Genomic DNA, 17,217 nt, shown 5'->3' with positions numbered 1-17,217 from the left:
ATACTCTCATTACCAGCTGGATGATGTAACATAAGAGCATATGCAGTCAAAAACAGACAGCTGTGTCCCTTCTCTGTGTTAAATGCAGTGCAGTTGACTGCCATTTCCGCACTGGACACTGCTTTCTAGTTATTGTGAAGGAAGGATGTCATTATCAGGAGAAAGAAAACTGGCGTTCTATGGACTGGAGCATGGAATGTCAGATCCCTAAATTGAGCAGGTAGGTTAGAAAATTTAAAAAGGGAAATGGATAGGTTAAAGTTAGATATAGTGGGTCTTAGTGAAGTTTGGTGGCAGGAGGAACAAGACTTCTGGTCAGGTGAATACAGGACTATAAATACAAAATCAGATATGGGTAATGCAGCAGTAGGTTTAATAATGAATAAAAAAAATAGGAGGATGGGTAAGCTACTATGAACAACATAGTGAATGCATTATTGTAATTAAGACAGACATGAGGCCCATGCCTACCACAGTAATACAAGTTTATATGCTAACTAGCTCTGCAGACAATGAAGCGATTGAAGAAATCTATGATCAGGTAAAAGAAATTATTCAGATAGTGAAAGGAGATGAAACTTTAATAGTCATAGGGGACTGGAATTCGACAGTAGGAAAAGTAAGAGAAGGAAAAGTTGTAGGTGAACATGGAATGGGGATAACAAATGAAAGAGGAAGCCACCTAGTAGAATTTTGCACAGAGCATAACTTAATCATAGCTAACACTTGGTTTAAAAATCATGAAAGAAGGTTGTATTCATGGAAGAGGCCTGGAGACACTGGATGGTTTCAGATAGACTATATAATAGTAAGACAGTGATTTAAGAACCAGGTTTTAAATTGTAAGATATTTCCAGAGGCAGATGTGGACTCTTACCACAATCTATTGGTTATGAACTGTATATTGAAACTGAAGAAAATGTGAAAAGGTGGGAATTTAAGGAGATGGGATCCAGATAAACTGAAAGAACCAGAGGTTGTAAAGAGTTTCAGAGAGAGCATTAGGGAACGACTGACAAGAATGGGGAAATAAATACAGAGGAAGAATAATGGGTAGCTTTGAGAGATGAAATAGTGAAGGCAACAGAGGATCAAGTGGGTAAAAGGCCAAGGGCTAGTAGAAATCCTTGGGTAACAGAAGAGATATTGGACTTAACTGATGAAAGAGAAAATTTAAAAATGCAGTAAATGAAATAGGCATAAAAGGAATACAAATGTAACTAAAATGAGATCGACAAGAAGTGCAAAATGGCTAAGCAGGAGGGGCTAGAGGACAAATGTAAGGATTTAGGGTAAGATAGATATGCCTACAGGAAAATGAAAGAGACCTTTGGAGAAAAGAGAACCACTTGAATGAATATCAAGAGCTCAGATGGAAACCCAGTTCTAAGCAAAGAAGGGCAGGCAGAAAGGTGGAAGGTATACATGGAGGGTCTATACAAGGGTGATATACTTGAGGGCGATGTTATGGAAATCAAAGAAGACATAGATTAAGATGAAATGGAAGATATGATACTGCATGAAGAATTTGACAGAGCACTGCAAGACATAAGCCAAAACGAGGCCCTGGGAGTAGACAACATTCCGTTAGAACTACTGAAGGCCTTGGGAGATCCAGCACTGACAAAGGTCTACCATCTGGTGAGCAAGATGTAGGAGACAAGTGAAATACCTTTGGACTTCAAAAAGAATATAATAATTCCAATTCCAAAGAAAGCAGGTGCTGACAGGTGTGAAAATTAGCAAACTATCAGTTTAATAAGTCAGCTGCAAAATACTAACATGAATTCTTTAAAGATGAATGGAAAAACTGGTAGAAGCTGACTTCAGGGAGGATCAGTTTAGATTTCGTAGAAATTCTGGAACAAATGAGGCAATACTGACCCTATGACCTATCTTAGAAGATAGATTAAGAAAAGGCAAACCTATATTTCTAGCACTTGTAGACTTAGAGAAGGCTTTTGACAATGTTGACTGGAATACTCTCGTTCAAATTCTGAAGGTAGCAGGGGTAAAATACAAGGAGTGAAAGGCTATTTGCAATTTGTACAGAAACCAGATGGCAGTTATAAGAGTCGAGGGACACGAAAGGGAAGCAGTGGTTGGGAAGGGAGTAAGACAGGGTTGTAGGACATCCCCGATGTTATTCAATCTGTATATTGAGCAAGCAGTAAAGGAAAAAAAGGAAAAATTCAGAGTAGGAATTAAAATCCATGGAGAAAAAAGAAAACTTTGAGGTTCGCCGATGACAGTGTAATTCTGTCAGAGACAGCAAAGGACCTGGAGGAGCAGTTGAACGGAATGAACAGTGTCTTGAAAGTAGGATATAAGATGAACATCAACAAAAGCAAAACAAGGATAATGGAATGTAGTCAAACTAAATCAGGTGATGCTGAGGGAATTAGATTAGTAAAAGAGACACTTAAAGTAGTGGATGAGTTTTGCTATTTGGGGAGCAAAATAACTGATGATGGTCAAAGTAGAGGGGATATAAAGTGTATACTGGCAATGGCAAGGAAAGTGTTTCTGAAGAAGAGAAGTTTGTTAACATCGAGTATCAATTTAAGTGTCAGAAAGTCTTTCCTGAAAGTGTTTTATGGAGTGTAGCCATCTATGGATGTGAAACATGGACAATAACTAGCTTAGACAAAAAGCTTTTGAAATGTGATGCTACAGAAAAATGCTGAAGATCAGATGGGTAGATCACGTCACTAATGAAGAGGTACTGAATAGAATTGGGGAGAAGAGGAATTTGTCGCACAACTTGCCTACAAGAAGGGATCAGTTGGAAGGACATGTTCTGAGGCATCAAGGGATCACCAATTTAGTATTGGAGGGCAGTGTGGAGGGTAAAAATCGTAGAGGGAGATCAAGAATAAAGACTCTAAGCAGACTCAGAAGGATGTATGTTGCAGAGAATGGATGTAGAAGTAGAATATGGAACCACATTTTTGACATCAACCTTTTTAACAACTGCTCAGTTTGCCATCCATGAAGGTTTTCTACAGAGAAAACAATGTATGATGTCAGAAAATTAGTTCTAATAAAAATAAACAAGAAAAATAAACCCATTTGCATTTCCTGTAAGCTTTCTAAGGCCTTTAACTGGGTACGTCATTACAGAATTAATATGATTCCCCTTAAGTGAGTGGAGTTTGCAGTGCTCCTAACTGTAAGGAACAGCACTGTCCTTATTATCCACTTGGGTGACATCAAGTATGTAACATGTGTTAATTGTTCATTTATGTAATGTACACTATATGTAATGTGTATACTAAAAATATCTTTTTCTTGTTGCCTGTTTCTTGTCTGTTTCATATTGAATGAGCAAGTTCCTGGCAAGGCAATCCAGTGGTGCTCTAACAATGTAGCAATTGGCAGTGTGGATCACTGAACAAAGGGCACCAAAAGTTTGCAACAGAGTAAACAGCTGCACCAAGAGCTCTAACAACACTAAGATATACCTAGTTTAGTCAAGAAGTACTTTATGGGGCTAGGTTTTGGCATCAAACTAACCGTGCTATTTCACATGTATATTATCTCCTACTGAAGTGCTAGTTAAAACTCAAAACCCTATGCTACCTGAGTAGTACCTCCAAGAGTGTGGATTGTTCCATGCTTTTATAGCTCTACAAAGTCCTTATCATATCCTGCTTCAGTTACGGAAGTCTGGCTTACATAGTGGCTGGTCCATCAGTGCTGTGGCTTGGTCCTGGTTTACCAATGTTGGATCAATCTTGATTGGTGATTTTTAGACAAGCCCTGTTGGCAGCCTGTTGACAGAGCCAAGGGTTACTCTTTATGGATCAGACACCAACAGCTTGTACTTAACTGTGTTTTGCATATCCATCATCATCTGGAGTATCCAAATCACTGAATTCTTCCCCCAGCTAGAGGATACAAGTGCCAAAAAAGTGAACCCAGTCTACCCTTGCCACTCATTGATGCTGACTTCATGTGCGTGGTAATGGGATATTGATGAGATCCTTATAAACTCCAAGATAGAAGAGATAGAAAAGATCCATCGGAGAGCAGCGCGCTTCGTTACAGGATCATTTAGAAATCGCGAAAGCGTTACGGAGATGATAGATAAACTCCATTGGAAGATACTGCAAGAGAGACGCTCTACAAAGTCCTTATCGTATCCTCCTTCAGTTACGGAAGTCTGGCTTACGCGGTTTTGTTAAAGTTTCGAGAACATACCTTCACCGAAGAGTCAAGCAGTATATTGCTCCCTCCTACGTATATCTTGCGAAGAGACCATGAGGATAAAATCAGAGAGATTAGAGCCCACACAGAAGCATACCGACAATCCTTCTTTCCACGAACAATATGAGACTGGAATAGAAGGGAGAACCGATAGAGGTACTCGAGGTAAACCTCCGCCACACACCGTCAGGTGGCTTGCGGAGTATGGATGTAGATGTAGATGTAGATGTATTTATTGTCTTGAGCTACTATGCTGTCTATTAATAACAAAATGTTCAAGAAAGATTATGAATTACCTATCAATCTTAAATCATCTGGAAAAAGTCTTTCAACTGTAGTGATTTGTGTAACACCAATCAGTGTGTGATTAATAACAGTGTGTCTTCATTAAGTTGTTTCAAGTACATCTTGCCTCTATAATGGCAAGAAAAGAAATATTTTTTCCAGTTTACTGGAAACTGATTGACACTGCACAACTCTATTAGTGAGTGATTTTAAAAGGAATTTCTTTATTTATGAACTTATTCTACACAGGCAATCAATTTTCAAAAGCTATTAATGAGAAATATTGATAGCTTAGGGAAGTGACTCATAACTTACTACATTGAAAGAAGTGCTTTAGTCGCATTGGTGATATCTTAACAGTGATAATTAGTTGCTTTGAAAGTGGTAGCCAAGAGTCATGGCTGTAAAATAATTTGGTTAATGATTCAAACTAGAATCTTAAACTAATGGTACATTAAGTCTGCAACAGATCGTGACATCTATGGGTGGCTACTGATAACCGATTTAATGTTTGAAGGTGTTCTGAAGCCTATTAACCAGGAAGAACTGAGAAGAACATAAAATATTAAATGTAAATATTAAGAACAGTTCAGATGAACAGAATCTATGCATTAACAATTGCAAACGTGACACTCATCATATTTAAGGGAATGCTCACAATTTTACACTTCAATGGTGACATGCATTACCAGCCTGTTGCAATCCATCCTCTTCTATGCAGATTAGCAGCCCTGTTTGATATTTGAAGAATTATTTAACCTATCTGCAGTTAATAGATGCACAGGAATACAAAAAAACCATAGCATGTGGTGAATGTATGATATTTAGCACAATCAAACTACTATTTCAAGAGAGGCTTTCTATGTGTTGTTAACAAGAAGCTGAAACCAAATAAGACAGGATTTTGCATGATATCATCTATACAGTAGTCATTCATATAAAGAACCAGCATGGAGAGATACAGAATGGGTTAGAAAAGCATCAAGAGGAACATAAGTGCATGCTTTATTGAAGACTGTATAGACGAATACTGCATATGGCCTATAATTATAAAAGGGATGGCTTCTACAAACAAATGTATAAAACAGAAAAGAGAAAATCATGTTAATTAATCAATAAGGGGACAGAACTAACTTAAAGGTGGAGAAACTTGAAATTTGGTGTCTCACAAACATTGGTGCTTAGCCCATGCTTTTTCTTCATGTACACAAATGGTTTACCAAAGACACTGCAACACTCTTCAGATGCTGTCAAGTCTTCTGATGATTTCAATATACTGGTAAAGTGTCCAACCACATCCATATTAAACAAAGCCAAGAGGATTGTGATACAGGCTGACAAACGGTTGGTAGCAAACTCTATAGTATTTAATCTTACTGAAACCCATACACTGTCATTCCAAGCAAATAGAAATTACTTAGAGTAGAGGTCAATGGGCATTCAACTAAATGAAATACCATATGTGAAATTTCTAAATATCTGACTGGTAACAACCTGAGAAGGTAGCAGAACACAGAAATGAACCAAAAGCTCAGTTCTGTTGGCTTTGCACTTAGAAATTTATTTCACTGTGCTGCCTTCCAGTCTGGATTGCATACTTTCAGTTAATATACCAACCTGTGGCATATCTTTGCGTGGAAATACAGCTAAGATTAAATAAATATTTATTCTTCAAAAGCACATAGTAAAAATATTGCATACCTAGCACACTGCAAAGAACTCTTCAGATAACTTGAGCGTCTTACATTCATGTGCCATTATACTCACTCCATAATGGTATTTGTGGTTAATAATGAAAATGACATCTAGGAAAACAGTGAAGTTCACAAGCACAATCCTGGGAGTGAAAGTCATTTGCATGTTTATTTTCTGGTGCCAAAATCTTTAATAGGTTGCCAGGAGACATCAGGTGGGAAATTGGATATTACCAGCTACTCATAAATATGGGAAAAGAGCACATCATTAACTTCCCCTTCAATAATTCATCACAATATCTGCAACAAGTATGCAAATTCCAGTCAAGATCTGCACTAGTTGTAATTTTAATGTTCAGCTTAAATCGATTGCTTCTGCCTGCTAATGTATAGTGTGATGCATTCCATGTCCCTGAAGGTTCCATTTAAAATAACATTATGGAAGACAGTGCGTGAATGAATGAATGAATGAATGAATGAATGGACGAATGATAGAATGAAGTATAACAGAAACAGTCAGTCTAGATCACAACTAATATGTATTTATTCTGGTAACTGGTTTCAGTCAAACATGATCTTCTGACCATTTACTCCTAGGTGACATGTGGAGCCAGTACACAGAGCTGCTGTACATACCGAAAGGTAGCAGTTGTTGAGTGGTACCTTTTGGTACATACAGCACCTCTGTGTATCAGCTCCACATGTCACCAAGAGTTAGTGGTCTGAAGATGGTCATGTTTGACTGAAATCAGTTACCAGACTAAATAAATATCAGATGCAATCTAGACTGACTGTTTCTGTTATACTAAATACTGAATGTATGAATGTATCACGGATTAGAGATTTGATCATAAAAGAAACAGCCAGTACTGTAACGAAAGATGTCTATTTGCAAGTGCCCATAAGACTCCTATGATGGACTCTAGCTACGGTAAACAAGCAGACACTGACATAGAGACTTACTTATTAAGAAAAACCAGGTAAGATCCTTGAAAACAAGAATCCAGAATAACCTGAACTAGGACTTGCACACAAACCCATTGGCCAAGAGATTATCTGCTACTACATTTGAATATATGTCTTCAGTAAATAGTGTAAAGATACCTATGCATTCTGTTTCAATTTCAGTTAAGAATAGAAATATTTGATGCACAACTGAGGTCAATAAACATATTCTTAATATTGCAGACATACAGTTGCAATTGTTTTAAAAATTGAACCCAGACAACTGCCATATAACATATTTCCAAAATTTGGTGTTTTATTTATTAAATACACATATTATTTCAAACTTATATTTGTGCAAAATCAACAAACATTGACATTACATTGAAAGCAAAGCAAAATTGTACCTAAAAAGTGATTTATTTTGAACTAGTCTGGTGTTAACCAAAGCTAAATTCAGTGCAGCCACAGCTCATTCTTTAAATAAACTAAAGAATATCAGGGAACAAGTATTGCTCAAGTCTATTTCACTCATTACCAAGACAAAAATGCCTCAGGTCCATAGTTGTAAAAGTTCACAACAGCTGAAGAATCTACAAAAAGTAGCTTCAGGCCATTTCAGAAAGCAATTTATGATTTATACATATTACTAGCAATAATATTATCACACAAATGAACTGATCATGAAAATAAGAAAAGCAATTTTTTTTTTATTGTGAGTTTGGTCTCACTTTGTCATTACAAATGTTTAACTGTGTCCATCCTCTACTGGTCTATAGGACAATGTACCATACAAATGATGGACCCAAATGTGGTCAAGCTAACAACTTGACATCCAACATCAGTGTTTAAAGAATACTGCAGACTATTTACTTATGTGTTACTTTGAATACTAATAGTTTTGATGATAACACGGGAAAATATTTATTCTCTATTATGTAGCGTATGTGGTCATAAAATGAGACAGGGGCTTTAATTTTTTAGGAACGTGATATCACACTGAGAACAGAATGATATTTTCTAGGATCACAGTTTAATAACTGTGAATATCAACTTAAATTAATAACTTTCATGTATTAAAAATATGGGAAACTGTTCATTACTTATTACTTTTACCCACTGGGTTTTATTGTCCTTAGCCAGTTTATGGCTTTAGAAAGTAAAGAACAAAATGCTATACACAATGAAGAAAACACAGGAATTATTTAAATTTATGTTCATTTGTACATATAACTGCTCTATAAACTCAATTTTATTTAACATTACAACTAATGTTTGTACAAATTATTGCAGGTTTCAAATAAACTCAATTTCTTCATCAAGAAGGTGTTAATGGAATTAACAGTGCATGGGTTCATATGATTGTTACATTTACAGAGTGATAGAAGTTCTAGCCCGTGTTTTCCCATTACTACTTTGTGTGGTTAACACTACCAATTCAATGTGTCATGAGAGCTGAGTTAGTTTACTTTGTGAACTTTTCTCTACTGTGCTGCTTCAGTGAATTTCTACAATCACAAACAACAAAAAATAGGGGATATAGTTTATTGTGTGAAGGAGGTGTTCTGATAGTGGTATTAATTTCAGAAGAATTTTAAAATAGTAATCAGTCTTGTCTACAACTTAGTGCCTTTGTTCTCTGATACTGACATATACCCAAAAATGTTCTTGTTTATGAAAACAGCAGAAAACAAAAACTCACCTGAGAACTTTGCACCAAGCACAGTTGATATGAACTGTATGCTGAGCATTAAACTTCAATACTGAATGAAACATCCTGCTACAGGTTCTGCAAGGACAGAGTAGTATACTGATAACTTTATCTCACTCTAGATTAGATATAAGAGTAGATACATTAATTACAAATGTCAAACAGGTGTTACACATCTCACACAGTTAAATAGTCACTCTTGACATTTGACTGGGATACAGGAAAACAGACTTACAGAGATGTCTAGAAACAGACTCTTACTCCACCAGCTATCATTTATCTAATATACGCAAATTGGCAAATTCTTTTATAACAGACGTAATATTAAGCATTAGTCATGTAGAAAATTTCCTCAATTTTATTTTGGTTTTGAACTTTGTTTTCTTCTGTGATGTATCTTGCACAGAGAAATGCTGATAGCATGGCCATGTCTACCAATTAGACAAAATGTAAAACTGCTCAGTTCATGTCTTGATATCATTCTGTTCAGATATCCTAAAAAATTTTCTTTCCTTTATCTCACATCCACTTCTCAATCCTAGTTGAAGGCATGAAAAATATCAGCTGAGCTCACTAAGTAGAATTATTATCTGATTATAATTATTCTTTGAATTATATATTCAAAGAAACTCACAGGAAAATGCATGCATAAGACAAGCTCATCCTTTAAAGAATAATAATCTTCATTACACAAAACTAAATAAATTTCATTTCTTACAGTGCTGGGAAATTAACTGAGCACAATCATATATAAACAACTATGCATTATAAAAATGTTCATCTCCATTGCGATTGTTTTCTAAGGTCTCTTTGCCTTGAAAAGGTGGCTGATTTTTGAGCTTGTCTTGGCTGAGAATTTACTGTGTAACTGTGAATAAGTGCTTCTAAGAATCAAGAATTTAGTAAGAAATGAAGAAGGAAGTTGATTATTATGGGGTTCTGAATCTAACACCAAACTGTACATTCAAAGAAATTAATCGAGCGTAAGTTGTCACTGGACATAATTTGTTTATACTTATAAAAATCATTCATTTATATTGAAAGGTTCTAGTCTTGTATTTAGCAGTTATAAGCTGTTAGTAGTTTGCATACCATTGCTTTTTGTCAGTATCTCTAAGATAATGTATTTTATTTATTTATTTATTTTTGGCTTCTAGCATACACACTTTTTAGCCATCAACATTTAAAATGACTGACAATAAAGCAACATAATATTTGACCTTCACCATGCATACATTTTGGAACATACATTCATGAATTTATCCTCAGACTGTAAACGATGTATGTATTCACTTAAAGTATTTTAACATCTAATCACTCATTTATTTAAAGCAGTTAATTCTGTCCATGAATTAAGTTCAATGGCCATCACTTCTCTTACATTTTGATGCATTTTGTTTTATAAACCTGGCTATGACATCATGTGAACTTCTAATTGTATTTCCAAGAATTCGGATAGTGCAAAGTGACTGGCAGTGACCAGGTATCGAACCTCCTTTAATAATTTGACTCTGCCTTTCTAACAGTCTAACAGTGCTTGCACTGAAACAGGATGTGATTGACATCAGCAATTGTTACTTCATCATGTTAACATTAAGGTGTCTCCAGCTCGCATTTTTATGAAAGGGGCCAGGGCAAGATTTGTGACTTGAGACACATTCTCACAATGAAAGCTATTATTTTCCTTGAATGTCTAGAATTTATAAACCACAGTTGTATATTTGCATAGCTTTAACTGCTTAGGATTTTTCCCTCTGCTGTGAAAGAATCACTGAATGTTATGAATTTAAAACAAATTGTAAGCTCCATTATATGCATGAGATTTATTCATGGACCATTCCCTAGCCATCTTCACTGAATACATGCTTGAGAATTTTTTGAATGTAAGCTATATCATATCAGCAAACTGATTTCATGCAGCAACTAATCCAGTGTCATCAATCATTACCAATTACTATACCACCTCTCCTTCATCAAAACAATATAGCAGTTTTAAAACTGATTTTGAAATTTCTTGATAAATATACAACCTCACTCTGTAAATGCCCAAAATAATAGGAGATGGCTGTGTGGCCTTCAGGCCAAAAGTCACAATAAATCAATAAATTAATTAAATATTTTAGGGATGTAATCTGTGTATGGTAGTTTTATTTCCATATGTCTTTCACAGTTAATTGCATTTCTTACTCACAGATCAGCTTTGTCTACTTATTTAATGCCAGAATGAGATTAATCAATACGAAATCATCTAAAATTTAACCAGTATTCTCTGCTTGATGATAAAGTTCTAATATGTCGAGAGTCTATTTACTAGTCTTTTTGTTATAATTGCTGTAACTTATTGACTACAGAATGCATTGTGGGTCAGTGAGTATTACTGCCCTGGGGATTTTGAGGAATCCTGTGTATTTTATTGTCTGTATAATGTTGTCTGTGTCAGCTAGAAATATTGAAGCATCCCATGGTAGTTGAAACTTCCTTTCTTCTGCAGTCTGTGGAAAGATGGAAGTGCAACCTGTATAATCTTTCATGTCCATTTTTCAACCAACTGTATAAGATTTGTGTAATCCTGCCAACTTTTCTTACAGTTACAAAGTAGGTGAAAACAAGTCATACCCTTTTCCTTTGCTAGAACAATCGACATATGTAGCAGGAATACTGAAAAGAGATGTAATACTAATTTAGGAACACTGGATGGACTTCAGGTCAGTGTATATTGTTTTGTAAACATTTCAAGAGTTCAGACCAGTTGTAGATATAAAACTGCTGTTTCCTCAAATTTATGTAATTCCCAGTTTGAGAGAGCTTTCCTCATTTTTTATCAGTGAATGATAACTATCTGCCTCTCTTTGTAGAATATAATAATTACACAGCATTGTTCTGCAAATATGCGGAGATGTTTCTGTTGCTTCCAGGAGAAGAGTGTTAGTTGGGGAAGAAAGCATAGCTTACTTTAAATATTCAGAAATGTAAAATTCTGCACTTCACAAAATGAAAAAAACCTAGTATCCTATGGCTATAATATCAGTGAGTCACTGTTTGAATTGGCCATCTCATACAAATACCTGGGTGTAACATATTGTATGGATATGAAATGTAATAATTACATGGGTGCAGTCGTGGATAAGGCAGGTGGTAGACTTCAGTTTATTGTTAGAATACTGGGGAAGTTCAATCAGTCTACAAAAGAGATTGCTTACAAATCACTTGTGTGATCCATCTTAGAATATTGCTCCAGTGTGTGGGACCTGTACCAGATAAGACTAACAGGGGATATTAAATGTAAACAGACCACAGGTTTGTTTAATCCATGGGAGATGTCACAGAGACACTGAAGAAACTGAAATGGTAGACTCTTGAAGACACATGTAAAGTATCCCAAGAAAGTCTATTATCAAAGTTTCAAGAACCGGCTCTAAATGATTACTCTAGGGATATACTACAACCTCCTATGTATCACTCATATAGGGATCATGAGGATAAGATTAGAATAATTACTGCATGCACAGAGGCATTCAAACTTCTTGGCTCTGTATGTAAATGGAACAGGAAAAAACCCTAATAACTGGTACAATGGATGAACCCTCTACCAGGCACTTCATGGTGGTTTGCAAAGTATAGATGTAGATGCAGATGTGGAATGCCAACCGTCATTTCAAACAATTTTGACCAATAATGTTGTAGTATGGGTAACTGTTGTATGATAAGTCATAATTGTTCGTTTTTACTTGAAACACAGTCTAACATATACTAGACTGTGCTCGAAAGAAAAACATTTAGCTCCTACTTCTCAATTTGCACTTACTCTATTTGGTATATAGCAAAGTCAAATCTGAATTAGACTCACAATGAAATATGATACTGCTTTTATACAAAAACAAACCTTAGAGTTCCTATATGTTATAACGATTTGATGGCTTGACTTATTAAACTCAAAGGGTGCTTAGTATTAAATGCACAATTTCTGTTATCTTTACTGCACAAGATATGTCATTTTGATATATTGGTTTAGTATCTGAACTGGACTAGTAACAGCTATAGAATGTAAACACATATTTTGTTTAAAACAGATGAAATGGATAAAGGCATGCATCATTTCTGGTAACAGTAGAAAAAACATTATATGTGGATTTCTGAATTATCGTACGCTAATACTTTGAGTCACCATATGTGAAAAGGTCAATTCATTGAAGAGTATGTAACTCTGCTCCTTGTAAAATGCACATGCAGAAAGAACTATAAAATAAAGTTCCAAATTTTTATCTAGTTGATTGTTAATGTTATAACTATCACATTAGTATTCACTATTTTACAAAAATTACACTAATGATAATATTATATATGTAAGGCTGATACAGTAGGTTGTTCAGTTGTTAAAATCAAGGCTGAGTTTGAGCTATAAATGAGAAAAAGTTCTACCCCACATACTTGCAATGACAAAGCAATCAGCCAGGATTTTTATCTTGGTTTCAAAGCTCAACATAACAGAGACAGGGGTATGCACTGTCTATTCATATTTCAGACTTGTATGTCAGATGTGATTGGAATCAGGCCTTAGTGCCTAAAGTCAGTAACCATGTATGTGTGAGTTGTGGAAAATGTGAGTTCCATTTCTGACAAAGAACTTTGTTTGAAAGCTTAAATATTTCTAGCATTTTTTTCGGTTGTGTATGTCTGTGACTCAGTACCTTGTCTATGTGGTAAAAAACAACAATCTATCCTTTCCATATCGTTAGTCCATTCTGGACTTTCCATTATTTGATATGCTCTAAGACTAATGCACATATGTAAGTTATGGAGAATTCCTTGTGAGCACAAGTAGCTTCCAGAAATACTATACAATTAATGCCGTCTATGTCAGTCCTAACAAGCTGATACTCCATCTACAACAAAAGCTTCCTTCCCTTGAGCCTAGCCCTCCTTCCGTCCCACTGGATCTGTCCAACACCTATGCCAACAGTTAGTAACTGGCTTTTCTCTCCCGCAACTAGCCCACAAATATTTTTCCTACACAAATCTCTTGTACAATACCTTCCTCTCATGTTAAGAGCTTATTATCCTTTTCACAACACCCACTGTTACCTTCTATCCTCCCGATCTAACAAAATATCCTTGTCAACATATACCATTCCCAAACCATTATCACTACTCCACGGTTCCTACCCCTGCAACTGTCCTCACTATAAAACCTGACCCATGCACACACCCATTACACCACGTACTCCAGACCAACAGGTGATGAATGCTATGCATGAAAGGTGAGTGACCTGCAAAAACACACATTGTTCACCAACTAAAGCATCTCAAATGCACATTATTTTATTTGGAAATGGCTTCCATTGTGGCTGGGCAAATGAATGGGCATGTGAGAATCCTCTCTCTTGGGGACGCCAGTACACAGCTGCCAAACATGCTCTATAGCATGATCCAAGAGACCTAAGTACATACTATACTACACAAACTTTTTAGATCCTCACATCCAGTTCAAATTTCCCTGAACTCCAGATGTGATAATTCCTCTTCAGTATATCCTTGCATTCCAATATCCCCTGCACTTATCGTCTAATAATACATAATCCACACTTCTCTATATTTTCATGGCATTTTATTTATTTACTATGTTACCAGGGTGTATACGTGGACAAGGAAAAAAAACTGCCGGATTTTTCCCGGATTTCCCGGTTAAAAATACACTTTCTCCCGGGTGAAAATACTCTTTTTTGTGTTAAGTGACAGTATACACTTCCTCAGCACTGTAAAACTAATCAATTCTTTGAATGTTTATGGTTTTATATACCTACGTAGAACTTCCCGGCACTTTAGAAAACGAAACTCAGGGGGGAAAACACATTTTGAAAGACCTTTGATGTGCAGCAACATGTACGCTGCATATTTTTGTATTATGAAGGTATAAATCAGAATTCCAACAAACACCGCATGTCACTTTCCTAAGCATTGAAATCGAGATTGCGATGCGCTTTTGTAAGCCAGTCATAGCTCACGTCACGTGATCTCACCAGCTGATGACAGCATAAGACACGTGATGCAGTCAGTCAGTAGCAAGATCACTCTTAAGTAGTGCGAACACACAAATAAGAAAAGCTAATGGTTTAAATTAATAGACATTGCATTCACATAACAAGATTAATAAGCTGGAAGGGAAGCTAAGCTTCCACATATAATGTTGATCTTTTTTGCAGATGTTACACTTTAAGATACATCACACAAATATGCCAGTAAATTTTTAATAACGATGTAAATGTCTGATCTTCTGGGCTTGAAATTCTTCTAAATGGTCGTCCTCAAAGAGTTGATTTTTAAATGAGAGTCAAATGCTTTGTGATTTAAGAAATTCATCGTACATTCTCGCACATAGTTCAGCTTGCCTAAATGGAAATTTACTTGGAATGTAACGCTTTTCCAATCAGCAATCATAACATTTCCCTGCGGCCTGTTAGAAATAGGTTTGTTTCAGCGGTTGCCTAAGAGTGCCAGATAACAGGCGTCACCGCGCTTGCGCAGCTACAATGACGCAGGAAACCCGATATTCCTATGTGTAAAATATTAAAAGATCTTACATTATGACATAAAAGAAACAAGACATCAGAGGATACTTCAAGAGCATCGGAATTTCATGAACAATACTAAAATGCATAATTCGGCTTAAATTGCATATTCGTATGTCCAGATTTCTTGGTGTACCAGTACTGTATTATCTCATGTTTGGTTCTTTATTATGGAATAATGCCATGTGTGCACTTTAAATGCAGTGAACGGTTGAAACTAGCCAACAGTGTGAAATTAAACACTTTGTTTTAAATAAATTGACTGCCTCTGTGGAAAAGATTTAACAAAAGCCAAATCTCTTTAGCAAACCAACAAAATTAACTTCATTGTTCTGCAAGGCGATTAACACCGGACTGTCAGAAAGGTGGAAATAAAATCTGAAACAAATAACATATTTTAGCCTTCCATAAGTATGCGAACGTATTTTAATTCATTTGCTAGCTCCCGGCCACAAAAATACGTTTTGTTTACATTTAACATGAGAGCAATAAACGAAGAGGAAACAGCAAAATGACTGGACGTAAACACAGGTCACTTAGAGACAACCCACCACCCCACCACAATTCAGACTACTCTGTGCATCAGCTCCAGATCTACGATATTTCCGAACCGGGAAAATACTAGATAGTGGCACCTAGCCACATTTCTGTAACCAGAAGCAACTGCGTATGCCTAAGAGCCCACCCGTAACTGCTCAAACGAATCTAATTTAAACAGTTGTCACGTCACACTCATCGGAGGCAATTTGTTGTTATGAAGCATTGTCTTTCTAAAGCCTTTGACACACTTTGCTGTTGGCAGACGCTCGTCTGAGCACTGTGTTTTGTTGTATATGGCGCAATTCCTTTGCAACTTAAATTTCATTTCCATTTTCTTTTTTTCTCTTGTTCATGTTTTGTTGCTGCAGAATTATTCTGCAGTAGCAGGATACAGTAATATCCTTTGTTAGAGTATCAGTTCTTACCAGCCAAAATCACAAAAATTTAACTGAAAACTACAACAATGAAAAATTCCCGGAATTTTAAAAAAATTCCCGGGTTTTTCTTGGTTTTCTCCCAGATGAAAAAATTCCCGGGATTTCCCCGGATCTCTCAGTTGTCCCGGATCGCATACACCCTGGTTACCTTTCATTATTTTCTTTACTGTTTTTTACTTCTTCACCTTCATTCTCCTCTCCTTCACTTCCGTCATCACCAGTCCCCATCTCCTTTTTACCGCTTATGTTTAATTACACCATTCGTTTCACTTCTCTTCCACTTAATCCATATTTACTTCTTACTGGGCTCTATTGCTGGATTGGACTGTGCTTACCAATTAATTGTCTTTGACATCCTATACTCTCTGTTGCCTCTTCATCTTTGTCTCCCCTCATCCTCATAGCATGTCAATTTATTTCACCTTGGTGTTTTCCATTTTAACCTTCCATTACCTATCAGTCTTCTCTCCCCAATGAAGGAACTCTTCCAAAACCTATCAGTCTTCTCTCCCCAATGAAGGGATTAATAGTTCCAAAAGCTAGGATAGTTACATGTACTTTTATATGTGTCTATCAAAAATACTAAAAATTTCACTTCGTGAAAGTGAGTACTTGATAGAAATTTTGTATAACGAATTTATATCAATAAGTTAAAACTCCATTACAATAAACTATAAGAAATTAAAGACAGCAAAATGTTTGGAACATTGTTAAGTAAAAAACCATTGAAAATGTTGAAGCAAATGGAAACAAATTCTCAGGCAACAGATATTGCAAAAGTGACACATTATCAACCACCAAATTCAGTAATTAATTTGTCACTGTGGTAT

At 36.0% G+C, this 17,217-nt stretch overlaps 1 protein-coding gene across 1 annotated transcript in view; it reads right to left on the bottom strand.

Annotated features, from left to right (window-relative positions):
- LOC126418712 (anoctamin-4-like) overlaps positions 1-17,217 on the bottom strand; it is a 404,589-nt gene that overhangs the window by 363,520 nt on the left and 23,852 nt on the right. Inside the window, exon 2 of the mRNA XM_050085615.1 lies at positions 8,836-8,922. The gene's annotated coding sequence lies outside the window, so the exon portion shown is untranslated. The remainder of the gene's footprint in view (positions 1-8,835; positions 8,923-17,217) is intronic.

The sequence above is a fragment of the Schistocerca serialis genome, chromosome 9 (assembly GCF_023864345.2).
Source record: "Schistocerca serialis cubense isolate TAMUIC-IGC-003099 chromosome 9, iqSchSeri2.2, whole genome shotgun sequence".
NCBI lineage: Eukaryota > Metazoa > Arthropoda > Insecta > Orthoptera > Acrididae > Schistocerca > Schistocerca serialis.
This window is presented reverse-complemented; position numbering and strand designations above follow the sequence as displayed.